Source organism: Leopardus geoffroyi, chromosome B2, assembly GCF_018350155.1.
Source record: "Leopardus geoffroyi isolate Oge1 chromosome B2, O.geoffroyi_Oge1_pat1.0, whole genome shotgun sequence".
Lineage (NCBI taxonomy): Eukaryota > Metazoa > Chordata > Mammalia > Carnivora > Felidae > Leopardus > Leopardus geoffroyi.
Window position 1 is genome coordinate 126,614,510 of NC_059332.1, and position 14,408 is coordinate 126,628,917.

Consider the following 14,408-nt stretch of genomic DNA (forward strand, 5'->3'; position numbering starts at 1 on the left):
CTATTTTTCTACCCAATTAGCCAGTAACTGTAGAGATAGTGTGTTTAAAATACTAAAAGTGGTGTTATTGAATGCCCTACATTTATTTTCATGAAAATATTTCGAGTGCTTTTTATGTACTGGTAAATTCCTAGATGCTTTCTAGTAATTGGTTACTAGCAGAACAAATGCTAACACTTTAAGTTAGATCAAGTGTCCCCATTTTAGTCAAGGAAATTAAGAACTTCTAAGGGACTTTTACAAAGTAAGTTGGCCATAGGCATGCACTACTCTAATCACCGTTTAAGAGACATCCTGCCTCAAGGACCATCTCTGATTGCAGCAAGGTGAGGATATGTTCTCCTTAGGCAGCTTTAACCAATGCCCAAGCATAATAGAGTGGGATGTTGTTATTTCTGTTGAAGGCAGGATTCCTCTACTGACAGTCTTTCGACCCCTTTGAGCTTCAGACTTTCTCACACCTATACCATAGCCTGGGTCTCTCTCTTCCTAATTGTCCCCCCTTTCTTCCACAGGTGTCAGACCCACACCACAGTCGGAGAGCTTTGCCCACTTCTGCTTTCTCTTCTGTTAGCTGTCACACACATTACCTGAAATAAATCATTCGTACTGCAAATTCTGCTTTGGCATTTTCTTTCCAAAGAATCCAAACTGGCACAAGGAGGAAGAATGATTTATGGGAAGAGAGCAAGAGTTATTTACTTGGGGTGATTGATTTGGTAGAGGTTGTTATGGTGTACCTGGATTTTTCATTCTATTTCTCTTACTTAGAAATTTGGTATTTTCTTGATAACAATATTGTTTTGGTAAAATGAGGGCAATCATATCTATCTTGCAGAATTGTTGTACATCTTCTTTATGGTTTTATTTGAGTAGAGTTGACACACAATGCTACATTAGTTTCAGGTGTACAACTTAGTAACTTGACAAGTTTACACATTATGCTATGTTCACCACGAGTGTAGCTATCATCTGTCCTATTACGTTGCTATTACAATATAATTGACTGTATTCCTTATGCTATGCCTTTTATTCCCATGACTTGTGCATTCCCTAACTGGAAACCTGTATCTCCCACTCTCCTTCACCCAATTTGCCCAACCTACCACCCTGCCCTTTGGCAACCATCAGTTTATTCACTGTATTTATAGGTCTGATTCTGTTTTTTTGTTTATTATTTTTACTTATTATTATTATTTTTTTTAGATTCCACTTATGGGACCTGTTGTAATCTCTTGAATGATGTAGTAAAACTTGGCTCTAAGTAGGTTCTCAAAAATGGTAGCAATTGGTCATAGTGTTGTTAATAAGGAAAACTAATCGTATGATATAGCAGATATTATGAAATAGGTGTAACTAATAATATATCTCGTAGGAGGTATGAAGTATGAATATATCTCATATGAATATATCTCGTATGACTATATCTCGTATGAAGTATTGGTTCTGGTATGAAAAGTCAAACACATTCTCCCAAACTGTGACCTTTCCATGCTCCATGCCTCTTTCTGGCATCATTGCAATTGATGATACAGGTTTTTAATTTCTTAACATTTAGTAGCTTTTTCAAATAAGACATTAAGTTGGTATTGTCACTAAATATTTGAATTGATGATATACCACCATGGTATATATACAGTTATCTGCATAGTAATTGATACTACCTGCCAACAATGAGTATGTGGCTCTGCGTGTCTGTAAATGGCACCCATACACATTCTCTACTCAGTTCCTTTTTAAAGGGATTAGTCAGAGGTCACATGATTTAAGAGTAAAATATTTAGACCTAAAGTGAGAAAATCTTCTGTCAAGTTTGAGCATCTCACCAACTATGACTGGGGGCGATCATTAACTGACACATAATTTTAGCTTCCTTATTTCAACAACGAAGGAATTAGGGCAATTTATTTCTAAAGTGCCATTAAGTTATGAAATCTAAAAACTCACCATAATCAGTTCTCAAGAATTTACACTTGAAGTTTACAAGTTATACCATAATATTCCTAGGTTTTCATTACTCTATGATTGGTTTTATAATGTATACTGAGGATGGATTTTTAAGAAAAAAGGAAAGGAGTTAAATGGATGACAATTTGTTAACAGTCTAATAAATTAGGGGAGAAAATTAATCATTAAATTTTGCAATTTGATCTTATTTATTATAAAAGATTACTACAACAATAATAAATATTAGAATTAATAGAATTTTAATAACATTCACTAGAAAATATGAATGTTAAAATACCTTTTCCACAGCCCCTTTCCTGAAAGAAAAAAATAGGAAGAACATGCATAAATTTACCATGCTAAAGATGTTGAAACAATGAGAGATACAACAGTAAGGATGATGTTTCCATCTTGCCTCTAAGGTAGAAACTATGCTAGAGTTTCTAGACTAGGAAGTTTGCATTACCATAAAGAGCATGTTTAAGGTTCATGTATGATAATGTCATCCAAAACAATATAGGTTCAGGCTCTTATCCAAACTGAAGGAATCACATTTGGCTTCTGGATCAATGTCATGTTTGACATTAAAAGACCAGAGTTAACATCGATAGATAAGAGTAGGTCACTGGTAATTAAGGATGGAAATGCCACCCCTCTACAACAATTGAAACTTCACTTCAAATTATTTGAATTCAATTAGAAAAGCCAGAGGGGGTAGATATAAAAACCCTTGCCTAAAGACAATTTTAAATGGTATAGTTCAATCCAATATGGTGGCTAGTCATTCAGTGTCTACTGTGAACCAGCAGCACTATACCAAGCTCTGCAGACCCAAAGATGAATAAAATATGCCCCCCCATCAAGGAAGAATGATTTATTAGAAGACATGAAGCTTAGCTCAGGAATACTGAAGGGCAAGTGATGTAAGTTGCTGTTTCTTATGGCATAAATAGGACAAATTAAGAGTGTTCAATTTGAGCAAAAGTGATCAATGCCCAGAGAGAAAGGTAGACAGAAATAATGACATATCAATAATAGCATATTAGACAAACGCAACTGCATCTGCTCATTTAAGGGTTTATTCTGTGTGACAGTGATGGTTTTGCATCTTGGTTGGCACTTAAAAATTTCACAGCACCAAACGGAGTCATCTTAGGATGAAAGAAGCAATAATATAATAAACACAGATTCCCCCCCACTCAATGTCTCTTTCTGTTTCTCAGTCTCTTCTCTCTCTCTCTCTCTCTCTCCCTCAATCATACACATACACATCACCACACACACACACACACACACACACACACACACACACACACAGTCACACTGCCTAAGTGGCACTGATACTTGATGACTTATCACTCTGGTGGTAAAAATCAATGGAGAGCTATATTTGGAGGATCACTATTTCCAATGAGAACGCTGGTTAAATAGAATGCTTTTCTGGCCAGTACTTTTAGCATATCTGGCGAACTCTGCACTGGAATAAAATGAGAATAAAGAATAGCCAACACTATTTGATGCTCAAATTGTAAATTTGACTTACACACCATGGAATATATTTTGGATAATAAGATAATAAAGCTCTCTATCCTCCATAAATCCCATTGGCTTAAAGACAGTTAATAGAATGAAAGGACTATGACACTGTTGAATACCATTTCAATGCTACTGTCCTTTAGCACCTGTAAACAAGGAAGTGATGTTTAAGACATGTAAAAAGTCTTTAGGTAGACGTCAAGGGTGCTGAGATCCGGTGTGTCACGTTTTCATGTCTGTGAGTTACCAGCAGCTGATCTTTCCAGGTTGTGTCATCGGTTTCCTGGGAAGGGAAGGATATGGCTTTGTAATAATAGTAACCACTGATAGTCACTGAGTGCTTACTATATGCCAGCCCCTGGGTTGGGTGCTTCGCTTTGCTTTATCTCATTTTGTTCTCATAACAGCACAGTGAAGTAAATACTGTTATTATTCCCAGTTTACACACGAGGCAGCTGAGACCGTCAACCCATTTTCAGGTTATTCTGATTCCATAACATGCCTCTCTGGTTTTATAGCTCTCAGTTGTAATACAGGTAGGGTGCTACACTTATGTACACAATGAATTCATATACAATTACTTCACTTATTTGAAAATACTGCTTATTTCAAGGTTCACACATGTGTCTGTTTTGTGGCTTTACTCGGGGGCTGTCTTACGGGAAGGATGTGTTTTCCAAGCACAATTGACCTTTTTGTTCTGCGCCAATCATCCCCTCCAACTTATGGGTAATTTGCTGCCAATAAGTCTACATACTTTTAAATTTCTTAATGCCTATTATAAAATATCATCTGTGGATGTGACTCAATACTTTCTGCTTTAGTATGGCACAATTACACATGGGTTCCTTGACAATTATACCATTTAAATATAGTTCCCTATTTTTCCAATGCTTTGTGGACAGCTTTTCCAAAGGTAACATTTAAAAACACAGATCAACTCAAATGAAAAAAAAAATTGAAAGGCAAATAACAATGATGCTGCTAAATGCCGTTTCCCTATTATTTTGTGTTACTGTACTAAATCCCACCTGCAAAGACTGGGAATCAATTATTTAATGCAGAACGTTTAAATCTAGTATTAAAATCTGGATGAGGATAAAAAGAAATTCTGAATATGTTTCCCACATAGATCTCAGTACCATTACAATACGCTGGATGCTTTCCAATCCAGCCATTAGACTGTGAGTCTTTTTATGTGTCTGTGTACGGATCTCTATGGGTACCTAAAAAATATGTTCTTGCTAGCAATCTGTGACTGCTGTTTACCCACAACTTTGTAGCATGTATGATCTTGAACAAATAATTTAAGTTGTCTCTATCCCAGTTTTCTTTATCTCTAAAGTAAGACGCTGGGCCAGATGACCCATGAGATTCATGCCAGAACTAAAACATATTGATTCTGTAGCCAAGGATGATGGTTTACTGGAACTACTATGCAGTTGAAACCAACTGCTATCAAATTGAAAGTATTTGTTTATTTTCCATTTTCTGTAAAAATACTTTCACAATATTAGAAAAATCATTACCCTCTCTATTAATAGGAAATACTAAATTCCCACTTGCCCTGAATTCTTAGCCTGTTTTTTTGTTTTTTGTTTTTTTTGTACTTCGAAATTTTGAGCACAAAGCTTTAGGCAGAGATTTGTGGCTGATTGGTTGTGATTATGAGATACAATTCAAGAGAATGAGAAGCCAACACATTGAGGCAGCAGAGCAGAGAAGTAGAGTGTTTGATGGCAACACTGAACAAAGAAAGCAAGACAAGTAACTTCCTTCCTCTGGACATTCTGTTCTGTTGGAAAAACAGATCTCTATTTGTGGACAAATCGTTGCTTAGGTTTTCTATTATTTGAAGCTGAATGCGGTTCTAAGTAATCGAAACTCAGAGTTACCTACACTTTAGGACCAGATGGAGTTTAAAAACTGTGAAATCTAATTGCTAATCAGCACCAAGATATGGTGTTATTATTTTTACCTTTTAATATTTTCTGGTGATTGAGATGTTTTACAACATGCTTCACTTTCATGCACTTATTTTTATTACTTTTATTTTCTCACAGTGATAGTAATTATGACAAATTTCTGCATTTAGAATTTAATGGTAATCCTTTTCCATTGACAGGCCTTCTATGATATTTGGTACTTTCAATTCCTTCCAGTGTTTTCTTTTTTTGGGGGGGGGTACAGATTATGATAAATAGCAATCCAAAATTAGTAATTTGATGTGAGCATTTCTTTCCAAGAGTAAAATGTTTCAAGAATATTCAACTCCTGGATTATCAAATCAAGGTGTTGAAAGTGCTTCAAGCAAAACAGAAGCATAGTGTACTGACTTCCAAGTCCCTGTTGAATCCTAGAGGATAAAAATGAGTCTATTTTTATATAAGGATAATAACATTTGATCTGATTCCCATCTTGTCTTTTGAGAATAATATATTCATCATCTGGGATACTTTTGAGATACCAGGTGCAGTGCTTAGCATTTGAAACTAAACCAGTGACTACTTTACTTGGTCAAATTCTAGAATGGGGTTATATACATCTTTAGCTATCATAATGTTTTCATAGAAAAAAATTAAAACACCTTAATTTAGAAATAAATATTTTACAATTTACAAACACATTTGAAACCATCTTAAGAACATAAAGGTCCTGTTGAAATGGATTCTAGGCCAACCTCATCCAACCTTCTTAACCCTTCTATTATATAGGTATGTCCAGCTTACCTGCATGTATTGGTTAAATAAACATCTGGTGATGGAAAATCCCCTCCTCATCAGGTCTACTCATTCTATTTTCTTGCATAAGTTCAACTCATGCAAAGTGCTTACTGTTGATTTGATATATGTCTCCTAATTATGTTCATTAGTGCTATTATTCAATCCATATTTCAACATTTTGTTTACCCAGTGTCTTGAATCTGTCAAATGCTTTATTGAGACAAAAAATATATTACATAAATATTGCATTTCAACAATACAAGAATCTCATCTCTTTTCAAAGTGTTTGAATATGGTTAGTCTGCCATTACTTGAGTCAAATAAACACAGGCTGTCTTCTGGTGATGGTTATTCATTTTTTTTTATACTCATAAATCATCTCTTTAAGTTCTCTGCCTGGTTTCTTGCTGGAGATCAATGTCAAACAAGAACATGTCAAGTTTATAAAATACTTTGGAAAAAATCACATAGTTATCAAGTCTATAAGTTCTATAAAAACCTGTGGGATATATGAAAAAATAAAAAGAAGAGTCTATATTGTTTACAAAGTGCATGATTTATAGCTTTCAAAACACCTTGCAGTAAGGATTTACCAGTTTTGTCAAATTTATTAAAAGGAAGACACATCTTACGTTATCTGGACAATATTTCAGAATTCATAAAATGCTTTATATTTAAATGTATGTAGAATAGCTTACATGTTTTAGATAATATTAAAATCAATTCCATGTAATTGATTTTCACAGAATACTTTTATTGATTTTTGCCCATCTAGTGTGTCCATAGACAATAGATGCAACTGACGAGAGAATATGATTCCAACGTGACTGTTAGCTGATGTTTTCATTTACAGGAAAGAGCAAGATGGAAATGAAACAAATATGCGTGTCAGAACTTCACTCATTCGTTAATGGTATGAGAAACACCTTTACTGATTTGGATACTAATCTTTGAATACTGAAAGTGTATCTCCTCAATTTTTTTGTGCTGGTCACAATACAATGTCAATAGTCAGCAAACATTTTAAGTTTACTCAGTTATCATTAATATTTTTCTCCATTATTTTCTTAAGCCTAGAGCAAAAATGATGACCAAAGTCCTGATTTGAAGCATTTACAGTTTTTATGCAGTTAATGCCCCAACCATGAGCAGTATCACATGAACACGGAATTGGGAAGAGATTTCCGGTAGTTCACCATTATATTGTATTTTTACTATGCTGAGACATAACCTCAGGAGCAAAAGATAAGCAGGAAGTGATGAGCTTTGAGTAATTATTATCTTTGCTTTCAGTTTTAAGAAAATTTATTGAATTGTAAGTTAATAAAATTTAGTTTTTAATAATGGCTGTGTTTACCAATAAGCTTGCAATATTCCTGAAAATTTATCAATGGGTTCTTGAAATCTACAAGTCAATCACACACATTGCAAGATGGGTTTAATAAGAGCATTGTAGCTAGATATTCTTAAATCTTTGTCTATTCTCAAGAATGAACAGGAGATACTGGGCAACAGTGTAGTGTCTTGCTAGGGATGTGAACTCTAAACCTAGACTATGACCTGCTTCTTCCACTTAGCAGCTGGGTTTCCATGAGCATGTTTCTTAGTCTCTTAGTGTTTCAGTCTTCTCAGCTATAAAATGAAAATAATAATAACAATTTAGTAATAATAACATCAATTCCTATCTTATGTATAGAATGAGGTGACTTATGTAAAATCCTTAAGGCAAAATCTAGAACACACTGAATGTTCAATGCACATTAACTATTTTACAATTGGATTTTAAGACAGAATACAATACGATCAGGTTTGCATTTTAAAAGATCACTCTATTGTAAGGAGTATTAAACTATGTGGGGGTGCCTGGGTGGTGCAGTCGGTTGAGTGTCTGACTCTTGATTTCATCTCAGGTCATGATCCCAGGGTGATAGGATTGAGCCCCAAGTTGCACTCTGTGCTGAACATGGAGCCTGCTTGAGATTCTCCTCTCTCTCTCTCTCTCTCTCTCTCTCTCTCTCTTTCTCTCTCTTCCTTTTCCCCTCTCGCCAGCATGCACTCTCCCTCCCCCTTTCTCTCTAAAATAAAAGAAACCCCCTAAACCAAAAAAGCCCACTGCATGAAAAAGTCAGTTAAACACCTGTTGTGTCTCTCTAGGGAGGCACAGAGTGATGGTTCTTGGAATAAGTTTGTTGGAAGAAAGACAGACACAACTGGACAGATTTTGAGAGACATTTAAAAGACAAATGTCCGAGATAACTCCAGTTATCTCCAGTTTTTGAATTAAGATTTGGAGGATTTCCTCTTCACTGAGGAAAAGAATGTTGGAAGGTAATCCATTTTTTAAATTAATTAATTTATTTACTTTTGAGACAGAGAGCGAGCGAGTGGGGGAGGGGCAAAGAGACAGGGAGAGAGAATCTTAAGCAGCCTCCATGCTCAATGCAGAGCCTGACACAGGGCTCAAACTCATGACTGTGAGATCAAGAGCTGAGCTGCAATCAAGTGTCAGATGCTTAACCAAATGAGCCACCCAGGTGCCCCAGAAGGGAATCAGCTGTAGGTCAGGAGGGAGATCCATAGTTTGGTTTAAGTTTGAGATACAATTAAGAATTTTAGGAGACGTGAAGTAGGCTGGTGGGGATACATAGACAGAGTCTGGAGATGTCTGGGCTGTAGATACACATTTTGGAGTTAATGGTGTAGAGATGGGGTCAAAACATCACGAGTGGACGATATCCTTCAGCAGGTCAGAATACACGCAGAGACATGAGACACCTTGTCTGAGGAACGTCTATGTTCAAAAGTTACGAGGAAGAAGTGTCAAAGAAAAACAGTTATTCAAGGCAGAATTTATTATTCCCATTTTATTGATATAAAAACTGAGATTCACGTCTACGTTTCTTTGTAAGTTGCATGTCATATAGTCTATAAGCAAAGCAGCTAACATTCAACTCAATTTCATCGTGCTCAAAGGCTTTGAGTCCATATGCCACACCTTAGTGAGTCTCTTACTATTAACTGCAACCTTTTGATGAAATGAGGTGTGTTTAGTTAGCACTCAGCATTTGGTGGATTCTTCCTGCATTCCCTTTCTGCACTGAAAGGTCCATCAGTGTATATAATACAACAGTATTTCTTATTATGCAATGCAAAAGAGAGATACAAGGAGGAGAGACAGAGAGGAAGAAGAGAGAGAGGGAGAGAGACACAGGGGGAGACAAGACACTTTTCTTTTTCTACGGAAGCAGTGTATTCACTGTCTAGAAGAGTAATGGTCCTTTAAAAGTCTCCAATGCTTTCTGAGAGGCTGTGTTTTGTTTCTGGTGACTCAAAGAGGAAAGATTACCTGTTTAGATACAACAAATGGTGCCAAATGAGGAAGGAAATAAAACACATCCTTAACTACCAAATGCTCAAATACAATCTGACCTTTACCTGTTTCAAAGGGAAGCAAAGGAAAGGGGAGATGAGGTTAGAACTGAGTGTCTGGGGAAGGTTGAGGGAGGTGCTCATTTACTCCTACTTATGTTATGCATACAAGTCAGTAATCAGAGCTTCACTTTCAAAGATGCTTGAACTCAAGCCAGAATTCACAATGTAATTATATAAAATCGTCTCAGGAACCACAAAACATCCAATAATAGGTCAATAAAGTGTATATTTTCCAAGTACTGTGGGGGAGGTGCACATTACAAACCTTTTCACTAAAGAATGGGAAAAGCAACTACATGTTAAAGTTCCAGTTCACAATAGCTCACACAGAAGTGAATAAACAAAGCACCCAGATGAATATAAACTGCTCAATTTTATAAGTACGGCACAATTGAAAAAGACATCAATTGCTCATTCTAACCGAAAGGACCCCAACAGTTATTGTCTTTTTATAGTAGGGGGAAAAAGCCCAACAACCCTAGAATACTTTGTATTCAGCTCAAGAGATACTCATCTAGTGATGTTCCTAAGATGGTAAAATACAGGGACATTTTTGTTTAGTACATAGGTGTATTTCAGACAATGCTGAGAAGTTAGTGTGAATAAAAAAACAGATGAGTTTAATGCTGGAGTCTGCTATTCAGCATGTGTATGGGATTTGTCATTTGGGGAGATTTAAATCTGTGTCAATATATTCATAACTTGCCTGTTAATACACTCGTATTATCCCCACTTGTAAAAGGGCTGTGTATTACCATATGTTTTAAATAAGGAAACTGAGGCAGAAAGTGAAACGACAGTTTAAAATTCACCGGGAGAAGCACTCTCCCTTTGGTTGAGGGTTCATTCATTTGAAGTGAATTACCTATTCTCGGGAGCCCCATGATGGTCCTCGCCAGGGTAATTTATTTCCAAGAAGGGAGTACTTTGCTTTTAAGGGGAAACATTTTTACTTATTGTATTGTGGAATTGTGTCTGTTACTAATATAATAAGAAATATATATCCTGACTGTACTAGCATTAAGTCAAATACTGTGTTCTGTTTTTCCTTACCAGATGTTTTATAGCATGTAACTGTGTTAAGGAAGATTGATAAACCTAATAAACTTATATATAAACCTATCAGTAAAGGATTATAGAGAGGAAATTCAAGTTCACTCTGGAGTACTTGTAAGTTTTTGACCAAAGGTTTTACTCTACCTTAGCTTATTTCCATTTATAAGAGAACCATTTTTATCCCATGTTTCACAGCACTTGGGTTCACACTAAGCAAGAGAAATACATGCAATGCTTTTAACCAAATTCTGTCACTAACGCAGCTCTAATGACGGTATTCTGTGCCTCAGGTATTTTGCATCTTTAAAATGGAAGTACAATATGTTCAGTAAGGTGCTAATCAGTTTTATTGAATCTGATTTAATTCCTTGGGAAGGAGAATTGAATTTTTTAGAAACTTAAACGGGTTATTAATGAGGGAAGAGGCTTAAATAATTTTCCTACGTAGCTCTGACACAAGTTTAGCTGTTGGGAAATGAAGACAAGACCTACAAGGTGAATATATAATAAAAATAAGTGTTTTCCAAATTATAAAAAAGTATATATTGCTAATATATAAATAATATAGTAAAGAACTGTATAATAAATACATTAACATCATTTAAATGTTGACACAGTAGAAACCACCTCTAAGATTTTGATGACTATCTTTCTAGAACTCTATCAATGGCATATTTAAGTAAACTTAACGAAGTCGTATAGCACAGATTGTCTTATATAAATATTTTGTACATATCTTTTTGGCTTTCTATCTAGTCCTTATGATTTGTGGTAGTACTTTATAGATTCTTAATATAAACCCTTGTTGTATGTATATTTAGATCATTTACATTTAATTTATTGATATACTTGGGTTTGTATCTAAAATTTTACTACATGTTTCCTATTTTTACTAGGGGCTTTATATTCCTTTTTTCTTTCCTTTGTTGCTTTCTTTTGTATTAATGTAATGTTTATTGTTATTGTTTAACTTTTTCTCTACTAAGGTGTTAGTATAAAATTCTTCACTATTTTTTCAGTTTACTGAAATTTTTTACACCAAATATTTTTACTTCAAGGTATTACAACATGCACACTTGACTTCTCATAACCTCATATAAATGATAAGTTTTACAAATTCCATTTATCTTCATCCCCTATTTAGTGTTTTTCTTTTCAAGAATTGTATTATGTATATATTTAAAACTCTATACAGTATACTCATTTTTATACAATCTTAACTTTTATTTTATGCTGTTTTTATTCATTCTTTTCTGCTTCTCTGTCTTTTCTTCTGGTATCATTTCCTTCTGAGTAAATAATTCCCATTAGCTTTATTTAGGTATGTATGTATGTATGTATGAAAGCATTGTTTATTTATTTATTAATATTTTATTAAGATGTTTTTCCTTTCTTTTGTTTTAAATTTTATTTTAATCCAAGTTAGTTGGCATACAGTGTAATAATGTTTTCAGGATAGAATTTAGTGACTCATCACTTGCATATAACACCCAGTGCTCATCCCAACAAGCGCCCTCCTTAATGTCCATCACCTATTTAGGCCATACCCCCACCCACCTCCCTGCCAGCAATCCTCAGTTTGTTCTCTGTCCCTTGGCTTTTTTAAAATACAGGTCTCTTGGTGACAGTTTATTTCAGTTTTCGTTTATTCAAAAATATCTTTAATTTGTCTTCATACTTATAGAAATAATTACAGTGCAGAAGATTTTGAAGGGACATTTACTTGTGTTCAGCACTTTAAAGATGCCACATGTTGTCTACTGGTTGCTACATTTTTATAATATTTCAGCTACCTATCAGATTGTTACTCTTGAATGTTTCATCTATTTCTTTTTAAAAAAAAATATTTATTTATTTTCTGGATAGCACAGTGGGGGGAGGACAGCAGAGTGGGGGACAGAAGACCCTAAGTGGGATCTACGCTGACAGGCTGGCAGCAGAAAGCCCGATGTGGGGCTCAAACTCATGAACCTTGAGATCATGACCTGAGCTAAAGTCAGATGCTCAGCCAACTGAGCCACCCAGGTGCCTGAATTTATGTCTATATTATCTTTGGTTGCTTTTAACATGTTCTCTCTATCCTTCTCTCTCTCTGTTTCTTTCTTTCCTTTTTCTTTTCATTATTTTGACTATGATGTACTGAAGTGTATTACTTGATTCGCTTTGATTGTTATACATCTTTCTGGGTATATGCACAGATTTCTGTCCTGTGATTTAGTATCATTAGTTAGTAATTTTAAGACTCATCCTCTTTTTAATTTTTCCTGCTGCCCAATTCTTTCTCTTCGACTAGAACTCCAATTACAGCTAGTGCAACTCTTTTATATTCCATTGGTCTCTTACACTCTTCTCTGTATTTTCCTTTTACTCTTCTCTGTGTCAGCGTAAATATTTTCTTTTGACCAGTTGACTAATTCTCTTTCTCTTAGATTATTATGCTATTAAAATAATCTACTTTCCATTTCACATATTCTATTACCATTTCTGTAAGTTCTATTTTATTATATTTTTTAGATTCTAATTCTCTTATGCAATTCTCAATATTTTACCCTGTTTTATCCTTTTTTATCTGTATGTTCTTAAACAAATTAACCATAATTATATCCTTGTTGGTTAGATCTGGGTCATCTGTAAATCTGTTTTATTTTGGGTTTGTTTGTTTAATAATTCTGTACTGTCTTTTGACATGAATTTTAAAAATTAAATTACTATAATTGAACTCCAGAAACTGCATAAAACATTTGTAGAGACCTCACGTGATACTACATTACCATAAGGAATTTCACATTTTTATTTTCCTAGCAGACAGAGTAGGTGACTAACCATCTCAATCTAATCAGAGAGTAAGCTGTAATAGTCAATCTATATTTCTTTGTCCCCTTTTCTAGGTTATATCTCTTCTGGAACTTCAAGTTACAGCATGTTATGACTGTGAAGCATCTCCTCAGTGGTTTTTTGCTTCTTAATATGAAAGACTGCCATCAATGAAGCTCAGTATTTTAGAGAATTGTGGTTTAAGTGTTGAGTTTCCCGTCTTACTCAACTTCATAATTCAGTAAATGTCTCATGGGGAAAATTCGCCCTGTGTTTGATGCCTTTATATTTACAATCTTTCACTCTAGATGCATCCCTCTCTTGTGGAAAAACCTGGATTCTTCTCCACTATCTACATTCAAGATTAGCCAAGGCTCCAGGAATAATGTTACAGAGGGTCAAAATACTGTTTCCAAAGAATAACTATTGCTGCGTAATAAATTACCCCAAACGTATCAGCTAAAACCAACATACATTTGTTGTCTCATAGTTTCTATGAGTGAGGAGTTTGGGTCCATCAGCTTAACTTGGTCCACTGTTCAGGGTTCGACAAGGTTATGGTCTTGCTGGTGGCAGGGCTGTGTTCTGTTCTTGAACTCAAGGTCCTTTTACTGATTGTTGGGAGAACTCAGTGCCCCAGGAGCAGCAACAGCCAATGGCAAACAGCTTCCCCCTGCACCTTCTCTGGACAGTTTTGTAACAGAATGTCTCCAGCAAGACACCCTACCCCAAACAACTTTTCTTGCAACACAGGAGAGTTTGGGCAAGGTCCAGAGGACAGATTTCAAGCAAGTCCCTCTAGTATAGTTTCAAAGTGATTTCTCTGTCATTCAGGTACCTTGACCAGACCCTCTTCAACAAGTTCTGGAGCTCACTTGTGGATGTGAAGCCTCTTCTTTG

At 35.3% G+C, this 14,408-nt stretch overlaps 1 long non-coding RNA gene across 1 annotated transcript in view; it reads left to right on the forward strand.

The window, feature by feature from the left end:
• The window catches only part of LOC123609836, a 63,677-nt gene extending 49,696 nt beyond the window's left edge, over window positions 1-13,981 (forward strand). The window contains exons 4-6 of the long non-coding RNA XR_006717987.1: window positions 7,060-7,119; window positions 10,695-10,808; window positions 13,583-13,981. This is a non-coding gene — a long non-coding RNA (uncharacterized LOC123609836). The remainder of the gene's footprint in view (window positions 1-7,059; window positions 7,120-10,694; window positions 10,809-13,582) is intronic.
• The last annotated feature ends 427 nt before the right edge of the window (window positions 13,982-14,408 follow it).